Below are 20,129 nucleotides of genomic sequence, written 5' to 3'. Positions count from 1 at the left end.
CCTGCCCCTTCCAAAACTCACACAAAGATATTTAAGGCAAAGGGGACGCCACCGCCAACAGGCCATGGCTTAACCCATTGAAAAGAAGGTGACCAAACATCGGCACTGAAAAAGGCCAGGGATTTTCCGAAGACTTCCGACTCCGGTCGAGATTCCGGCACGGAATGCACTTGACACTGAGAGTTCGACTCACCCAAAGTGAGAAAAATATCTTCGGAACTGAAAAAGACTATATCTGAAACCTCTGTACCGAAAAAAGTGGCTTCTGAGCCGAAAAGAAGCTCTTACACAGAAGAGCAAGGACTTTCCAGCCAAATGAAGGAAAGACATAGATTTGAGCAGGAATTAAGTATGGAAGAACTGGACCATACACAAAGGAGGTTACATATCCAGAAAGAGACTGGAAAAATACAAACTCTACCTCCAATCAAATCTAAAAGGAAACTTGCATTTCAGGAGACAGAAATGTAGCCTAAGGCAAAGGTGGTTAGAGACAATCACCACCACCAAGGTTTTCACCACAACCATCCCCACCGCACTCACCACAACTGTCACCAGTGGGAACACCTCCAGTGCAGTCACCCACACATACAGGGATGACACAGGATGATGCTGATGCATGGGACTTATATGATGCACCAGTATCGGATAACAGTCCGGACTGTTATCCAACTAAGCCGTCACCTCCAGAAGACAGTACTGCATATACGCAGGTACTATCCAGGGCAGCTACGTTCCACAACGTAGCTATGCATTCCGAGCCAATAGAGGATGATTTCCTGTTTAACACCTTAGCATCCACCCACGCTTCCTATCAGAGTCTGCAAATGCTCCTGTGTATGCTCAAACACACAAAACAAGTATTCCAGGAGCCAGTTAAAGGAAGGGCTATCACGCCTAGGGTTGAGAAGAAGTACAAGCCTCCCCCAACAGATCCTGTGTTCATAACACAACAACTTACACCGGACTCAGTGGTTGTAGGAGCAGCAAGAAAGAGAGCAAACTCTCAATCGTCAGGAGACGCTCCACTGCCTGACAAAGAGAGCAGGAAGTTTGACGCAGCAGGCAAACGAGTGGCAGCACAAGCAGCCAATCAATTGCGATTGCTAATTCGCAAGCCCTACTTGCTCGCTACGACAGGGCACACTGGGACGAGATGCAACACATCATACAGCACTTGCCCAAAGAACACCAGAAACTTGCCCACCAGGTTGTGGAAGAAGGACAGGCCATATCCAACAACCAGATAAGGTCCGCACTAGACTCGGCAGACACGGCAGCACGAATGGTCATCACGGCGGTAACCATTCGCAGGCATGCATGGTTAAGAAGCTCTGGATTCAAGCCAGAGATCCAACAAGCTGTGTTGAACATGCCATTTAACCAGAAACAATTGTTTGGGCCGGAAGTTGACACAGCAATTGAAAAGTTAAAGAAAGACATAGGCAGGGCCAAAGCCATGGGCGCGCTCTACTCCCCACAAGTCAAAGGGACCTTTAGGAAACCACAATTCAGAGGAGGTTTTCGACAGCAAACATCAGAGCCTTCCACCTCTCAAACCAGACCCACCTATCGGGCACAATATCAAAGGGGAGGGTTTCGTGGTTCCTATAGAGGACAATTCCCAAGGGGAAAGTTCCAGGCAACCAAACCAAGCCAGACCAAACAGTGACTTCAATGTCACAAAACCCCAACACTTCTCACCAGTGAGGGGGAGGCTAACTGCATATTATCAAAACTGGACACATATTACCACAGACGCATGGGTCCTATCAATTATCCAACATGGTTATTGCATAGAATTCACAAAATTCCCACCAGATGTATCACCAAGAACACACAATCTGTCCAAACAACACTTAGACCTATTACAAATAGAAGTCCAAGCACTATTACAAAAACAAGCAATGGAGCTAGTACCCAAGCATCAGAAAGGAACAGGCGTCTACTCACTATATTTCCTAATTCTAAAAAAGGACAAAACGTTAAGACCTATCTTAGATCTCAGAACACTGAATCTCTTCATCAAATCAGACCACTTCCACATGGTAACACTTCAAGATGTAGTTCCCTTACTAGAAAAGGAGGACTACATGTCTACATTAGATCTCAAGGATGCGTATTTCCACATACCCATCCATCCTTCTCACAGAAAATACTTAAGATTTGTAATGCAAGGCGTACACTATAAATTCAAAGTGCTACAGTTCGGGATAACAACGGCCCCAAGAGTATTCACAAAATGCCTAGCAGTAGTAGCCACTCACATAAGGAAACAGTACATGCACGTATTCCCATATTTGGACGACTGGCTAATAAAAACCAACACTCAACAACAGCGTCTTCTTCACACGCAATACGTCATAGAAACTCTACACAAACTAGGTTTCTCTATAAATTACCATAGATCAAATCTGCAACCATCCCAAATACAACAATACTTGGGAGCAAGACTCAACACACAAAGAGCAATTGCCACTCCAAGTCCACAAAGGGTCCAAGCGTTCCAAACTGTAACATCAAGCATACAGTCAAACCAACACTACCCAGTAAGGTTTGTAATGAAACTTCTAGGCATTATGTCTTCATGCATATCCATTGTCCTGAATGCAAGGTTACACATGAGGCCCTTGCAACAGTGCCTAGCAAAACAATGAATACAAGCACAGGGTCAACTTCAAGATCTAGTGCTGATAGACCGCCAAACACACTTCTCGCTTCAATGGTGGAACCCTATCAATTTAAACAGAGGGCGGCCCTTCTAAGACCCAGTGCCTCAAGCTGTTATCACAACAGATGCTTCCATGATAGGGTGGGGAGCACACCTCAACAAGCACAGCATACAGGGCCAATGGGACAATCAGCAAAAACAACTTCACATAAATCATTTGGAACTGCTAGCGATGTTTCTAGCATTAAAAGCATTTCAACCACTAGTAGCCCACAAACACATCCTTGTCAAAACCGACAACATGACAACAATGTATTATCTCAACAAACAAGGGGGGACACACTCGTCACAGCTGTGTCTCTTAGCACAAAGGATTTGACATTGGGCAATTCGCAATCACATTCGCCTGATAGCACAATACATACCAGGCATTCAGAATCAGTTAGCCGACAATCTCAGTCGAGACCACCAGCAAACTCACGAATGGGAAATTCATCCCCAGATCCTACAGGATCACTTACGCCACTGTGGAACACCAAACATAGACCTATTTGCAACAAAAGAAAACGCAAAATGCCAAAACTTTGCGTCAAGGTACCCACACCCTCAATCCAAGGGCAATGCACTATGGATGAGTTGGTCAGGGATATTTGCTTACGCTTTTCCCCCTCTCCCACTTATTCCTTATCTGGTCAACAAACTAAGTAATAACAAACTCAAAATAATTCTCATAGCACCAACCTGGGCTCGCCAACCGTGGTACACAACACTGTTGGACTTATCTGTAGTACCCCACATCAAACTACCAAACATACCAGAACTGTTAACACAACACAAACAACAGATCAGACACCCGAATCCAGCATCGCCCAATCTAGCAATCTGGCTCCTGAAGTCTTAAAATTCAGACATTTAAATCTTATACAAGAGTGTATGGAGGTCATTAAACAAGCAAGAAAACCAACAACAAGGCATTGTTACGCAAACAAATGGAAAAGATTTGTTTGCTACTGCCAAACTAACCAGATCCAACCACTACATGCCTACACAAAGGACATTGTAAGCTACTTGTTACACTTACAAAAGTCTAATCTAGCATTCTCTTCCATTAAAATACATCTCACTGCAATATCTGCCTATCTGCAGATAACACATACAACATCGCTTTTTAGAATCCCAGTCATTAAAGCATTTATGGAGGGACTAAAAAGAATCATACCCCCAAGGAAACCACCAGTACCTTCGTGGAACCTTAATATTGTATTAACACGACTCATGGGCCCACCATTCGAACCCATGCATTCTTGTGAAATGCAATATCTGACTTGGAAAGTTACCTTTCTAATAGCTATCACATCACTTAGAAGAGTAAGTGAGATACAAGCATGTACTATTCAAGAACCCTTTATACAAATACATAAACATAAAGTGGTTCTCCGTACAAATTCGAAATTCTTACCAAAAGTCATATCACCATTCCACCTAAACCAAACTGTGGAACTCCCAGTCTTCTTTCTGCATCCAGACTCAGTAGCCGAAAGAGCATTACATACATTAGACATAAAAAGTGCACTAATGTATTACATTGACAGAACAAAACAATTTTGTAAAACAAAACAATTGTTTGTAGCCTTCCAAAAACCTCATGCAGGTAATCCTATGTCCAAACAAGGCATCGCCAGATGGATAGTTAAATGTATTCAAACTTGCTATATTAAAGCAAAAAGAGATTTACAAATTATACCAAGAGCACATTCCACTAGGAAACAAGGCGCCACAATGGCTTTTCCTGGGAATATACCTATGACTGAAATTTGTAAGGCAGCCACATGGTCTACGCCTCATACATTTACTAAGCATTACTGTGTAGATGTTTTATCAACGCAACAAGCCACAGTAGGACAGGCTATATTAAGAACATTATTTCAGACAACTTCAACTCCTACAGGCAAAACCACCGCTTTTTGGGGAGATTACTGCTTGTTAGTCCCTGCACAGCATGTGTATCTGCAGCTACACATGCCACCGAACGGAAAATGTCACTTACCCAGTGTACATCTGTTCATGGCATGAGACGCTGCAGATTCACATGCGCCCTCCCACCTCCCCAGTAGCCTGTAGCCGTTCTTAGTTGAATGAAAATTGTTAATATGTAAATAAATATTATTTTTGATACACATTAAGTACATACATAACTACTCCATTTCATAGGCACCTCTAGTATACTCACAACTCCTACCTCACCCTCTGCGGGGAAAACAATCTAAGATGGAGTCGACGCCCATGCGCAATGGAGCCGAAAGGGAGGAGTCACTCGGTCTCGTGACTCGAAAAGACTTCTTCGAAGAAAAACAACTTGTAACACTCAGAGCCCAACCCTAGATGGCAGGATAATGCACAGCATGGGAATCTCCAGCTTCTCATGCCACGAACAGATGTACACTTGGTAAGTGACATTTTCCATATCTCCTATTGGTGATTGCCACTAGGTGGTTATAGTTAGGACCTAGTGTCTATATAAAAAGCATTTTTTTTTTACTTGCCTACATCTTTGCCGTTGCTTGACAAATCTTCACAAAACTTTCCAAAACAATTTTCCATTCAAGTCAGCTGCTGTCTGGAAAGTCTTGGGGGGAGAGAAAAAAGGGGGGTCCCAAAACACTTTTTCCCCATTCATTTTTCCATTGGAAACATTGAACAGCAATAGTGGCGAAACTGCTGGATATATTTACACCAAATTTGGCAGAAAGGTAGGTCCAGAAAGTGAACTTTTGTTTTTTTTGGTGTAAATCCATTCAGTTGTTTTTTAGAAATTAAGGGGAAAACAAATGTATATATGTGTATGCAAAGGATTCACAACCCCTCCTGATCTTGTGCTGAGATTCAATTGGCCGTCAACACTTCAGCCAGGAAGTGTTGGCAGCCATCTTGGGACTCAGCAGCCGAGTCCCAGAAACAAATGTAAAAAAAAAAAAAAAAAAGGGGGTGAGGGTACAGACACCCTTACACCTTAGCTATGGTGGTGGAGTCCTAGAGGGAGTACCCCCAGGGATAAAAAGCATTTTTAATTTTTTTTGGCAGAAGTCAGGGTGGATCTGCTGAAAAAAAAAGAAAAATGAAGCACAGGCTCCTGCGCTACACCTTTTTAAGCCCCGGGGTGGGCCAAGACCCAGGGGCGTTTATATCATAATACAGGGAGGGCATCTGACCTCCTGCTGCTGCCCCTGGGGACCACCACCTCCCCGTTAATTTTATTATATATGGTGGGGGGGCTGCACGCCCCCTGCTGCCTCGGGGACCACCACCTGCCCGGGCGTGTGTACAAATATTATGCTGGCGGCCGCATGGCCACCCACCTCTCCAGGGACCACCACCTCCCTGGGGAAAATAGTTGAATAAAGAAAGGGAGTCCATTTTGGGCCCCCCAAACCTTGAGGACCACCACCTCCCCAAAGCTATGCCTTGAGGAACCACTGGTGGCTCTGGGGACCGCTACGGCCGGCTCCTGCTATGTCCCATGGTGCCTACTCCCAGGACATAGCTGTTTGCTCTGACTTGGTGGGAGCTTTGGCATCTCCTGCCAAGTCACAGCAAACACTCTGCTCCAATGAAGGAAGAGCTGTCAAACAGCTCTCCCTTCATCAGAGCATAGGTTTCGGCTGTCTCCGTGCCTGCAAAGATGACAGCTGCAGCAAAGTTACAGCAAACATTCTGCTTTTTGACAGTGGAACCTGTCAAACAGGTCCTGCTGTCAAAAAGCGGAGTTTTCATATGTTCCCTGCATGCAGATAAAGACGTAGAGTAGTGGATAAAGTCACAGACCTCCACACTTGCGAATTGAGGGTTCGACTCCAGGTGTATCTGGAGTCCTTAACCTCCTTTAACCCTTTGAGTGCCATGGATGAGCTGATTTCGCCCTTGGGTATGGTTGTTGTGTGCTTAGGACGAGACCAGTTCGTCCTTCACCCGGCCCACGGGCAGGAGCGCTTGCTCCCCCGTGGACCTCCCACCCCCTCCCCTGTGCAGGGTTGGAAGGGGAATTGCTTCCCCTTCCACCCCCGACCCACCTCTCCCAGTGACATTTGATGACGTCAGAGGTTCCCCCTTCACGCTGGAAGCTCATCTTACAGTGCGATCGGAAGAGAAATACTTGAATTTCTTGCATTTCTCTTCTGATCAGGGGTGGGGATGGGCAGAGAGACATGAAACAAAAGGAAAGGAAAGGCCTTTCCTTTTCTTTCATGTCTTTCTGAGCATTCTCCCCACTCGTCACCAGGGAGTTTTTTTTTTTTATGAACAATGAAGGGGAGCAACCCTTTGGGCAAGGATCGCTCCCCTGGGGGGATTTTTTTTATTAGGCCTTTTCTGCCCCCCCCCCCCGAGATCATTTTTTAAAAACTTTTTTCTACACGTGGGGAGCATACCCTTAGGGTCGCTCTCCTGGTGGGGATAGTTTTTAGGTCATTTCTGCCCCCCTTGGGGGCAGATTGGCCTATTTTCATTAGGCGGATCTGCCCCAAGGGGGGCAGAAATCAGTAGGCACTAGGGGTTGTTTTTATTTTTTATTTTTTTACAGATGAGGCGCAACTTTTGGCAAGGGTAACTCCCTTAGGAGTAAAATTCATTTTAAGCCATTTCTGCCCCCATTGGGGGGGAGATCGGCCTATTTCTATTAGACCGATCTGCCTCCAGGGGGGGCAGAAACCACTTAGACACTGTGGATTGGTGTGTGTGTGTTTTGTTTGATGGGGCAGCCCCTTGAGCAAGGGTTGCTCCACATGGGGGCACATTACTGTTGGCCATTTCTGCCCCCCCCCCCCAGGGGCAGATCAGCCTATTTTTGTATGGCCCATCTGCCCCAAGGGGGGGGGGGGCAGAAAGCCCACCTGATAGCAGGGAAGAACTTTAAAAAAAAAAAAGAGGGTGACAAATAAATGGGAACAAAGATGTTCTGCCCACTGGTGGGCAGATTGGGCAATTACCCACGGATCCACTTCCCCTGGTGAGCATAAAGCCTAGTAGATGCCAGGGAATAAAAAAACAAAATAGTGGGGTGGTGGCTTTCAACCAGTATGGGTATGGTTATGCCCCTACCCCAACTGAAGGGGGTAACTATTTCAGCTCTTCCCCCTCCTCCCCCCCCCCCTCCCCCCCGGACACTACAAGATCTTATCCCAATGGCAAGCAAGAGGACATTTGATTATTTTGGGGTTTGGTTTTACATTTGGGCCTGGAGAGCTTGTCTAACTCTCAAAATCACCCTACTTGCATTGGTGAGGACTGCACTTTTTGGACTTTGGAACGCTGCCATGTAGAAAAAACTACGAGACCTAGAGATAGCTGAAAACTAAACACCTGGGTGAGACCAGGGTGGTGTGCTTCACATGTATCCTGCACCATTTTCTTACCCACAATCCCCTGCAAACCTCCAGATTTGAAATCACACATTTTCCCCACAGTCTGCAGGAATGCACAAAATTCCTACCACCCAGCATTGTTGCATCTATACCGATAAAAGTTCTCCCCATTTATCAGCTTAAAAATGTTTTTTCCAAACTGCCCTTTTGGACCAGCTTTGGTTCCCCCTCCATTTCAACATGTTTTTGTCTCTTACCTGTCAATGGCACTTGGCCCACCTACACAAGTGAGGTATCATTTTTATCGGGAGACTGAGGGGAACATTGGGTAGTAGGAAATTTGTGCTGGTGCGGTGATCCCACACAGAAATGTGGGGAAAATGTGTTTTTTTTTAATAGCTAAATTTGACATTTGCTGGGGATTCTGGGTGAGAAAAAACTGGGGGATCCACACAAGTCACACCTCCTTAGACTCCCTCGGTTGTCTAGTTATCAGAAATGTCTGGGTTTGATAGGTTTCCCTAGATGGCTGCTGAGCCCAAGACTAAAACCGCTGGTGCACCCCCCACACAAACACAAAAACAAGTAGTTTGTATTTGATAATTTTGATGTGTGCACGTAGTGTTTTGGGGCATTTCCTGTCACGGGCACTAGGACTACCCACACAAGTGAGATACCATTTTTATCAGGAGATGTGGGGGAATGCTAGGTAGGAGGAATGTTGTGGCTCCCCTCAGATTCCAGAACTTTGCAGCACCAAAATGTGAGGAAAAAGTGTTTTTCAGACAAATTTTGAAGTTTGCTAAGGGTTCTGGGTAACAGAGCCTGGTGAGAGCGCTACAAGTTATCCCATCCTGGGTTCCCCCAAGCGTCTAGTTTTCAGTAATGTCCAGGTGTGCTAGGTTTTCCTAGGTGTCGGATGAGCTGGAGGCCAAAATACACAGCTAGACACTTTCTAAAATACACATCAGATTTCAATGTAAAAATGTGATGTGTCCATGTTGCGTTTCCTGTTGCGGGCATTAGGCCTACCCACACAAGTGAGGCACCATTTGTATCGGGAGACTTCGGGGAACACAGAATAGAAGAACAAGTGTTATTGCCCCTTGTCTTTCTCTACATCTTTTCCTTCCAAATGTAAGACAGTGTGTAAAAAAAAATGGTTCTATTTGAGAAATGCCCTGTAATTCACATGCTAGTATGGGGACCCCAGCTTTCAGAGATGTGCAAATAACCACTGCTTCTCAACACCTTATCTTGTGCCCACTTTGGAAATACAAAGGTTACCTTGATACCTATTATGCACTCTTTATGTTTCACCAAATGAATTGCTGTATACCCTGTATACAATGAAAACCCATTGTAAGGTGCAGTTTCTTTATTGGCTCTGGGTACTTTAGGTTCTTGATGAACCTACAAACCCTATATATCCCTGCAACCAGAAGAGTCCAGCAGACGTAACAGTATTTTGCTTTCAAACATCTGCCATAACTGCAAAAAGTTGTAGAAGAAAACGTGGACAGAAATGGCTCTTTTATTTCACCTCAATTTCAATATTTTTTTATTTTAGCTGTTACTTTCTGTAGGAAAACCTTGATGGATCTACACAAATAACCCCTTGTTGAATCCAGAATTTTGTCTACTTTTCAGAAATGTTTAGCTGTCCGGAATCCATCATTGGTTTCCTACCCATTTCTGTCACTAACTGGAAGGAGGCTGAAAGCACAAAAACGAGTAAAAATGGGGTATGTCCCAGTAAAAGTCCAAAATTGTGTAGAAAAATGTGTTTTTCTGATTCAAGTCTGCCTGTTCCTGACAGCTGGGAAGATGGTGATTTTAGCACCACAAACCCTTTGTTGGTGCCATTTTTAGGGAAAGAAAGCTTGGTGCCATTTTCAGGGGAAAAAACACAAGCTTTCTTCTGCAGCCCTTTTTCCCATTTGTTGTTTTTAATTTTTTTTATCTTTGCTGTATTTTGGCTAATTTCTTGGTCTCCTCCAGTGGAACCCACAAACTCTGGGTAACTCTAGAATTCCTAGGATGTTGGGGAAAAAAGGACGCAAATTTGGGGTGGATAGCTTATGTGGACAAACAGTTATGAGGGCCTAGGCGCGAAATGCCCCATATAGGCAAAAAAAGGCTCAGTACCTGAGGGGAAAAGGCGTGGCACCGAAGGGGTTAATTTTTTCCAATTGTAAATGTTTAAGGCTCATACTGAAAGGTGTTCTTATTATTTTTAAATGACGAATACAATTTTCTTTTCAAATTGTGCAGAAATATCTCATTCTAAGTATATCAGACCTCAAAGTCTAAAAACTCTCCCTCTCACTCTTTTGCGCTCTTTCAATCTTTCTCCCACTCAGACCCTCATGCACCCACTCACAGATCTACTCACACACTCATGCACCCACTCACAGATCCCCTGAAACCCTTGCGCACACACACAGTCCTAGTCAGTCACTCACACGCCCACTCGCAGCCCCACTCAGACCCTCATGCACCCTCTCACAAACCCACTCAGGCACTCACAGACTCACTCAGACTCTCACACACCCACTCACAGACCCACTAACACCCTCATGCACCCACTTACTGTGTCCAACGGCTGTTTCGGCCAAGTGCGGTGGTGGATGGATTAACATATAGTAATGAAAATTGCTATACGTTAAAAGAACCATTGAAATTCAATGAGAATAACAAAGGTTACAGGGACGTTATAGTCAGGAATTAGAATTTTTTTTAAAACATAGAAATTCACCTAAAAGTTAGGCTCACGTTTTAAACATACCAAACCAAAGAAATTCACCAGTTAGAGTTATCTCATATAACTGTAACTCGTGTCCTAAGGTAACTATATATTACTCATGCCCTGCCATGCACTGCTGATTACCCCACAAATTACGGCATTAATGACATCTTTGATAACATCAATGTGCTATATGCAGTAAAATGTTTGACAAAAATACTGTGCATGGCAGGGGCCCAAGTTATAGTTGCCTTAGGGCATGAGTTATAGTTACTTGAGATAACTCTATCTAGTGAATTTCTGTGTTTGGGTACGTTTAAAATGTGAGCCTAACTATAATGTTCCTGTAACCTTTGGTTTTTTAAATGAATATATATATATATATATATATATGTTTTATAGATTTTATGCCGCAACAAAACAATATGAGTCAGACGTAAACACACGCTTCAGCACAATATTAACGTCAACAGTTGTGTGCCAAATTCCTTTTAGCTGTCTGGAGGCCAATGGGGATAAGAATTCAGGGAAGTCTAGGACCACCCAAATGATCCATAATGCCAGGGTCATTAGTCTGTGGTCTAAGACCACCACCTCCCCCTGCATGTCACCCACTCTGTGGCATTGGTCTTCCACCCGGGATCACTGCCATTTCATGTAAAATTATGTACTAGGGAAGGAACTGCTTCTTGGCCAGTTAGGAGTTTTTGCTTTCCCCATTTCCCATATACATGAACAATTATAATACTAGTAAAGTGTTAGAAATTGGGTTTCTGGTTGACAGAGGTATGTACCCCGATCAAGCAGGAACCACAACCCTAGTCAGGGTGTCAGGCAAACCCTAAGCCCTCTGGTAGCTTAGCACATAGCAGTCAGGCGTAACTGACTGGCAGTGTGTAAAGTATTTGTGCAACACTTCAAACAGTAAAATCAGTGTAAACACCACACAAAAAGATACCACACCTGGTTAGAAAAATATAACTTAATTTGATAAATAAAGTAAGAGCAAAACAAAAATCCCAAAAGTAGGACTTCAGTTATGATTTTTTAAAGATTCATCTGTAAATAACGCTTAGAAGCAGTAAGCGCAATTGGGTATATCAGGTCACACCAGACCGGGACAAAGTCTGCGATGGAGCGTGGGATGGGCTACAGGGGCCCGGTTAGACTTGTTGAACAATAGTACCTTAATACTGATTCCGAAGTGCTGCATTGGTTCCGAACCCTGCAGTAGAGTATATGCGTCAAAATTCTCCACACAGGAGTGGGGATGCACCAGTTCCGAGATGCAGCAAAGTTCAGGTGGAGTGTTGTAGAGAGGATGTAGCGCAGCGGTCAGAGCAACTGCCTCAGGATTTGGGTTACTGAGTTCGAGCCTCAGCGCAGCACCCTATGATTCTGAGGAAATTACTTAATCTCCACGTGCCCATGGACAGCGTCTAGATACCATCATGGGTGATAAGCCACGCTATTTAAATCTACACATTACAGGTGCAAGTTGCTAGTGTGTTAACGTCAAAGATCCAGTCACCAGCTCTAGCAATGAAAAGACCAGGGTCGAGGATGTGTTGTGTAGTCGAGGCGATGCATTGGTTCCGATGAGCGCTGGGGCTGCAAAAGAGACTTTTGGCATCAAGGCTACCATTGACAGAAGGCAAGGACTTTCTGCCAGGAAAAGCTTTGCAGTAGCAGTTCTAAAGGCGATGTACTGGTTCTCTTCTACACATCAGCCCCGAGGCGGCGAGTCTGCTCCTGCAGCAGAGGACACATCAGTTCCACTGGAGCAAACCGCTTAGGCTCACTTCCAAGGGTCCAGGATTGAGGGGCACCACTTAGCAGAACAGACTCACAGTTGGCAGAATACAGGTGCAGGACCAGGGTGGTAGGGATTCTTTTATTTCCCTGAAACTTCGGATCAGGAGGCCAATCAGCTAGCCCTTGGAGTTATTCTGGGTTCAAGCGATGCAGGTCCAGTCCTTCTCACCCAGGCAAGGAAACAGCAGGCAGTAAGGCAGCAAGACAAAAGTCCTGCAAAGCATCATCCCAACAGAGTGACAGTCCGTCAGCAGCAGAGCAGTCCTTCTTCCTGGCTGAATGTTCACATGCCCAGAAGTGTACTGCTGAGATGGTGGTGTCACGAACTCCAGTACTTGTACACTGTTTGGCCTTTGAAATCGAGGAGACTTCAAAGACAGGTTTGGAAGAGCACAGTGGTCCTGCCTTTCCTGCCCTGGCTCCAGGCTCAATTCAGGGAGTTGTGCAGGCCTTTGTGTGAGGACAGGACAGAGCTGATTCAGGTGTGAGGCTGTGGACAGCTGCTCTCGCCTATCCTGCCAGGATGACCCACAAGTCACACCTCAGCTCCCATTGTGTGTGGATATTTAGGGGGAATACACAAAGCCCAGCTGTCACCCACCCCAAGTAAGTGATCAGAGACTGGCAGCAGGCACCAAATGGCTAAGGCAAGAAAATTACAACTTTCCATAAGTGGCATTTTTAGAATTGCAATTTTAAATCTGACTTCATCATTAAGTTGTGATTTTAAATTGTGATTCCAGAGACACCAAACTCAAAAGGTTTTTCTCTTCCAGATTGTGATTTACACCAATAAGATATAATAACGTAATCCCAGTATTATCCTATAGGCAAGGCCACTGGAATTGTGCGATGCTGCAGCAGCTGTGATTTTCGCATAGTTGTAGATTTGCCACATAATCCATCATCTGCCGCATAATCTGTTGATTTTAACAGGCCTAATAAGCCAATGCTTAAAAGCGCATCAGACCAAGAAGGTTCCAAACCTGCAGCAGCGTCCTCTACAAAATGCTGCGACAAACAAACGAAAATTGAAGATAGAACAAAAACACGGGGTGGATCTCCACAAACAAAGCCCACTGGAAGCGTTATAACTTGAATAACTGTGATACATTAAAACAGCCTGAAGGTGTCTGTATACTGGTACTTGTCCTTCTCGTTTTCTTCAGGATAGACCAGACAAACACTTTGATAGAGAAGGTTGGTCTGAGCACAGGCATGAAGAGTATGTGAAACCCAAAATGTACTCAGAACACTAATATCTATGATATACTGATATCATAAATGCCCACTTCAATAAGTAGAAAAGAAACTGTAAACTAGCACTGTAAACTAGCACTTAGAAGACATAAGCGCCAATCAGGGATATCTATTGTTATATCCCTATTGTTTTCAATGGAGCTCCCAAAATTCCAATGTTGTCACTACTGTTAATTGTTGAAGCTACTATTGCTTAATCTCTGTACTTGCTATAATATACACCAAAATGATTTTTTTACAGAAGCTCTTTTTTCTGAACACCTTCCACGGATTTACTTACTGAAATACGTCCCTGCTCCCCCTTCGCATTCCCTAACATGGGTGTCCATTGGTTTTGGCCTTTGATTGTGTGCCATCCGGATCCATTCAAGAGTGAAGTTTAACATCTGGCGTTTACTTATGGTGGTTTCAGTCTTTCTTATTGAGGAAACATATGAATGATATTACAAATGCTGTGAGAGAATGCTCAACGGAAAATTATAGATGAAAAGACTGTATTCACAAAGAAACGTCTGCTGGCTATTATGGATGCAATAAATGGACTTGCAAACCTATTGAAATGTAAATCCATGCACCATTTTCATGATTTTTTTATTGTACAATGTTTCCTATGGCCAATAAAACATCCCTGTGCCAGTAATTTTGTGTAAACATTAATTTCCTTGGACTGCCTTCTCGTTTTCATGAATTATTTACACTATTTCTTGACACGAACATAACTATTCTTAAATGTTTGGTTAGTTATGTGTAACTTTGTTTCTAGGGACCTGAGCATAATTAGCTAAGAATAGCAAGCACACATTTATTACATCAGGAGAGATAGTGTTTGGCCTAATGCTTTATTGATCGAGCATGGATATTGGAATAGATTTTGTTTAATTTATTTCATTATTCTCAGCTTGAGCTACAGAACGAATCAAACTCATTTTCTCATAATGCAGCTTTCAATACCCGAAGTGATACTTCAATGAAACACCATAAACACCTAATTTAATAGTAATAAAAAAAGCTACTTACATACGTTTTTTTAATCCCTAGCACATTCCCGTTTATTATATCTTTGGCTCCCCTCACCTTTTGGTGAAGATTCCTTAACATAGTAGAGCTGCTTTTTCAGTAAATGTGAGAATGCAGTCTGTAAATTACTGCACATTGACTTTACTCCGTCCTGGTGGTCTTGTGGTCAGCTTTATTGCAGAGCCACTGTGCCCAAGATTTGTCGATGAGAATGTTGCTGCTGCTTTTATAGCAGTAATAAGCAAGAATCGGAATGATAATGGATTTACATTGGCGTGCTTATTTTTTTATCCATCACATGCACAGCATTTTGCCAGCCAGAAAGCAAATGTGTCCAGATACTTTATAGCTGTTGTTCACTTCTATGCATGGGTTTAAATTTAAAAAAGTACAGTGGTATACTGCTCATCTGTACGGTTTTCTTATATAATCTGCTTTTTTTTGCTTAACAGATGGTGCCTGAAAAACTATCACTAACAGAACTTTGGCTCTTAAATGTTGCTAAGAGGAATTGTAGATTTTGCCAATGGATTGATTAGCACCCCCGTCGTGTGAAAATGGGTTGGAGCTGAAGCAGTGTAAAGTTGAACAATACCGAAAAGACTTTGTAGATGTTCCTAAAAACTGAAGCAAATTATTTTTTCATCTGAAAGGAACGATCATAATGTAGTCAATAAAACCACAGTGACCTATTATTTATTTGCTGCCTCCTTATTATTTTAAGTTTATTCTGCTGAAACCAACAGGCAATTTATTGCTCACGTTTAGCATGCAAAGCTTGTCGGATCATCTCTACAGATCATTATAAATTTCGGCCATAGGTTGTGTTGTCATACTGTGTGTGTGTGTGTGTGTGTGTGTGTTTTACCTGAATTTACGTAGCTATTGGACTGTGTTCTGTACCAGCTATGATATATTTTAGACGATTGATGATGTTATTAGTCACTATTTCATCAAATTTGCCATTTTTGAAAAGAATTCCCATATTGCTATAACATTTATTTATGTGTGAGAAAAAGAAGATGGCTACTCTTTTTGGACGTTCGGGTTTTGTCCTTTACGCTCTCGATTCAGAATACGTTGCATTTGATTGGTTTAGGTGACAGCTATCAATCACTGATACTATATTTGCTCTTTCTAACTGTGTCTTTCACAAAACTCACAGGGCTTCTCGCTAATACTGTTAATGTATTTGCTTTTCTTGTGTATCAAATGTGTTGATTCCTTTGTCGACCTATAAATACAAAATATTGATTGGACTGACATGGTGACAAAGAAGCACGCAACCTTGTTTCTACCTTGTATTATAGAAATTGCTTAAGAATCACGCAATTCAATTTTTACTAGCCAACTACTCCAAACAGATTCTAAAGTGCTCCCTTTCTGATTTTTAACTGTCTCAGTAATAATGTCTCTTCATGAGATGTGCCATTTACAACAAAAAAATATTTGTTGTAACATATGTTATTTTATTTCTGTGTGTACTCCCCAAACCAAAGTAGCATCCTAATATGGGAACAAACAAACACTTCAGAAAATCCCAACTATACTATATACCTGACATTTACTGGGTAGACGTAGTGAATATATGAACCGTCGAGGGCGAAGTAACAAAATAAAAAATAAAAACAAGAATAACGATTTGTAACATATGGGAAGCAAAACATCTAAACCATATTAGAGAAAGATAAAATCTGTTTCATGTTTTATTTTCAAATTTGACATTTTGGAGTGCACTTAAAAATTATGCTATAACAGATTTATAAGAACAGGAGACCTATCCCTTGGTGCTGGAGTGTTGCAAATTTGTTGGAGATGTGGGATTTAATCATTCACTTTGTATAGAAAATGTCATTTGCGCAGAGTAGTTGTGGCCTTAAGTGTTTTCCTAAACCAGATGGATGAAACGTTTGCAAATTATAAAACAGTTGCTGATCTTTTGCAAATTCCTAAACAATATTTCCAAATATTTGTAGTGCATTGCAAAAACTAAAGGTTTCAAGTTGCATTGCACACTTGAGTAAACGTAAATCAGGGGTTGCATAGCATCTGCGTAACAATTAGCATTTTGTGAAACAGCCAAACATCTTGAAAATTGGTGCTTATACGGAGAGTACCTGCAAGGCGGAACAAACCATGGAAGAAGCTTACAATAACAGCCCCATATGCGATGATGTCAAAGACGGGCTCATCAGCTGTTTAGTGTGGCAGTAAACAGCAATAATATCAGGAAGTTGGCCTCACTTTTCAACAGCATGAAATATGAGGTTGGGAGTTTAAGGTAGAGTATACATGTTCTCCATGACGTAGTACAATAATAAATACAAGTCAAAGAGTTTTTGCAAAAGTTTATAACATGGATTAATTCATGTGTGTCTGTCTGGTGTTGTCTTTTCAAAAAAGCCTAAGCCCTAAAATCACTCTTCTGGAGAGATGACATATTTTATATATTGCCTGTATTTACTTGCACAATACCTTTGTGAATTGTTGTTTGTTTGATGCTTTCTTGTGCTGGATGCTCGACTGCAATGTTTTCGAAGTCGGTCATGTTAATAACTTTTGCCTTTAACCTCCACCAGTGGGCTCTGTGTTACAGATTTGATATTCTGTGGCCACATGATCTAAATTCACGAGGTTCTGCTTGCGACGTTCATGCAGTGTGAAGACAAATCAGGACAACAGTCAATTTGCTGCTTTGAAATAAGTGGACATTGCAGATAACTGATCCCTGATTCTGCATTGTGTTTGTTGCTTGAAATATGTTAAAGTTTAATTTTGTGTACCTGTTTTACGATTCGGTTTGCGATTTGTCAACATTCATCATTTTGCACTATTAGATAACTAGTGTTTGCATGTTGCTTGTATTATGTTGCAATCCTCCTTCTTCTAGGAATGGAGACATGCCAGTGGAGACATTTGGGCTTGTAATATTATTTTTAAAGAGAGCGTCATACAACACTTTAACTGTTTCTAAGCTCCTTAAAGAACAGTATTACTCAGTTCATTTATTCTACAATTACCGATCTCAAAAGGAAGCAAGACCGGCTCAGTCCTACTGAGATTCACACGCATGATCTGTAGATCACTGTACACTGTGGAAACCTTATGTGCTATCACCCCACAAGCTTAAGCACCAGGCCTGATCGGGCATTTTGATGGATGGAAGAATGCTTTTTGAAAGTAAGGAACTATTCCATGGAAGAGCCATTGCCCATGTGTGTCATCTTGATTCGTCTTCCTGTCCCCCTCAGTATGTTATGACATTGCCACTAGGATTGTGTATTACAATTCCTCGTCCTCAGTATCATGCTAAACATTGCTTGTGACCTTAGATGGTTGCTTTTGATCAAGGGGCTGCTAACAGCTGTTTAGAGGAAGAGGTTGCTGTTGGTGGTAAAAGTTCAGCCAGATGTCTTGTGTCATCTGAAGACACATTGTAGCATCTCCTTCACCTAATGCTAATCTATTTCCGGTTCAGCCTTTGTCTTCCGGTCAGTGCTAGAAATGGTTCCTCGGAAAGAAGGAAAATAAAAATGAGCAGCACACAGAAGCCCTTTTCTCCCAGGTCCATATCTATCCTATATCCCATCAGGAGATCCAGGCAGCATGAAAGCAATATTACATCATGCACGCAAATGTACATTTTATAAAAGCAAGTAATGAAGAAGGAAATACAAGTCTCACAACAATTTAATCTAGGACCTTATGCTGGGTTTGCTTCATTTTTGCTGCTGCTTATGAGAAGAACTTCACAACTCCATCGACTCAAAACATGCATCTCTTTCATTCAAAATCGAATGCCTAGTGCCTACCTTAAACTCAGTCCAACCAAAACAAAATTCCTCTTGTTCAACAATGGTAACAATCACAACTTTAAGCTAGGCTGTAAGAAATGAAGTTAGATGGGGTCATCCTCCGACGAGCACTACAAGTTAAATCACTTAGTTTCGCTCTTCACACCCACCTCTGCTTCCAAGAACACTTTGGCACAGAAGCCAAGACCACCCTACCTCCAAAGAGCGAGGTCAGACCAATAAACCAAGCCTTAGCTCTCATTTAGATGGTTGTGTCTCCCTGCTCTGCAGTTTCCTTCACACTTCCTCTCAAATATATTCTGTTTACTGCATAATGTCTGATAAAAGGCCTACAGAGGTTTCAGAGTATCACTCCAAACCTGATGTTTCTAAACTGGTTCCTGTCAATGCCATATCATATTCAAAATAAGCTGCATCACATACAAGGCCACCAGAATCAGCTCCACCCCATACCTGGCTGATATATTAACTATTTCAGTTGGACAGTATCACACCAGAATCCAAGACTTCACCAAACTAGAAACAAAAAACTGTAGAAAAGAGATATCCAGTACAGACCTTCTCAATCTGTATTCCGAGCATGTGGAACAGCATTCCCATCAACATCAGAACTGCCCCACACCTGAAATTCAGAAGGAAGCCGACAAATAATTCATCACAGAACACTGCATTTCCACACAATCGCTTGCTCCTCATGTGTACATCCTGCTTCACTGTAGCCAATCCTGAGTCAAAATTTAGGGCTTGCATCTTTGTTTGCCCTCTGTTGCTCTCTGAATAGGTTATTGATATTCAAATATTACATAACACCATCAACACTACAGTTCTATTCAATGACTCTCTTTGGGAACTCCTTGTGGTATATTAATGATCAGTGTGAAATTTAAAACTCTCATTGACATGCACCGGAGTGCAGGACTTTTTCAGAGTGTAATCTAATGGCATCAGAAATCATGAGTCTCTTTCCTGTTTGACAGGGTGTCAATAGACTGCCTAGTGATTTATGCTACTTAACATATTACCATGTCACGTACAAATAAGACACTCAATTAAGGTTTATGATTAATTAGATTATGTTTCATTACAGAAGTGGAAGATGCCGAAATTCTGTGACCCTGTTAAACTAACAGAGTATTCTCCAACCCAAAGGAAAGTTGGAGATTGCCTCAGCAAATACATCCTAGCCAGCAGTGATATCTACAATTCAATCATAATATTAAAACAGTACAACAATACATTCAAGCCCAGTACTTTTGTCCCCTATTCAGAGATAGTGAATGTAGACATCAGCTGCAACCCAACGTAAGGGGAAAACATCCCTGACCTTCCTTTCTATGCTTCTGACGTCACAGCATGGGAAAAGACCTTAAACATTCCACATCTTTCCCATGTAGTATATTTGATTCTTTTAAACCAGACAACTCATAGTTTCCTCATCAAAAGCACAC

At 42.4% G+C, this 20,129-nt stretch overlaps 1 protein-coding gene across 2 annotated transcripts in view; it reads left to right on the top strand.

Annotated features, from left to right (window-relative positions):
* Positions 1–15,561, top strand: part of TDRD3 (tudor domain containing 3) — a 653,010-nt gene extending 637,449 nt beyond the window's left edge. For both annotated transcript variants that reach the window (XM_069205299.1, XM_069205301.1), the window contains exon 14: positions 15,319–15,561. The gene's annotated coding sequence lies outside the window, so the exon portion shown is untranslated. The remainder of the gene's footprint in view (positions 1–15,318) is intronic.
* Positions 15,562–20,129: the final 4,568 nt, after the last annotated feature.

Source organism: Pleurodeles waltl, chromosome 8 (assembly GCF_031143425.1).
Source record: "Pleurodeles waltl isolate 20211129_DDA chromosome 8, aPleWal1.hap1.20221129, whole genome shotgun sequence".
In the NCBI taxonomy this organism is placed as follows: domain Eukaryota; kingdom Metazoa; phylum Chordata; class Amphibia; order Caudata; family Salamandridae; genus Pleurodeles; species Pleurodeles waltl.
Note: the sequence above shows the minus strand (reverse complement) of the source record. Positions and strands in the feature narration are given on the sequence as shown.